Raw genomic sequence first — 415 nt, forward strand, 5'->3', positions numbered from 1 at the left:
TACTCTTTTTTTTTTTTTTTTTCGTTTTCCTTCATTTTCTTGTTTTTTGTTTTTGTTTAGTCATTTTTTTTCTAACACTTGCTGCGGAATGGTGCAAAAGAACGAATTAAAGAAAGGAGAGCAATAAAAAAAAACCAACCAAAAAAAAATTGTGAAACGAAAAACAAAAGCAAAAGAAAGAATAAGAAAACAGCGAAACGAAAAAAAAACCAAAAAAACTTGTGAGCTGAAGAGAAAGGCGATGTGGGGTCCCCTGAGGCACGAATTCCTCTTTTAGAATCACTTTACCTTCCAATGAGAAAACAAAGCAAATTAAACAAAAGCCTCGCTTCTTTTCCTGTCTCTGCACTAGTGAAAAGACCTGTGCCTATTTGAACAGCTCTCTTTTGGAAAGAGAGAGAGAGAGAGAGAGAGA

Source organism: Aplysia californica, unplaced genomic scaffold (genome assembly GCF_000002075.1).
Source record: "Aplysia californica isolate F4 #8 unplaced genomic scaffold, AplCal3.0 scaffold00149, whole genome shotgun sequence".
NCBI classification, from domain to species: Eukaryota; Metazoa; Mollusca; class Gastropoda; order Aplysiida; family Aplysiidae; genus Aplysia; species Aplysia californica.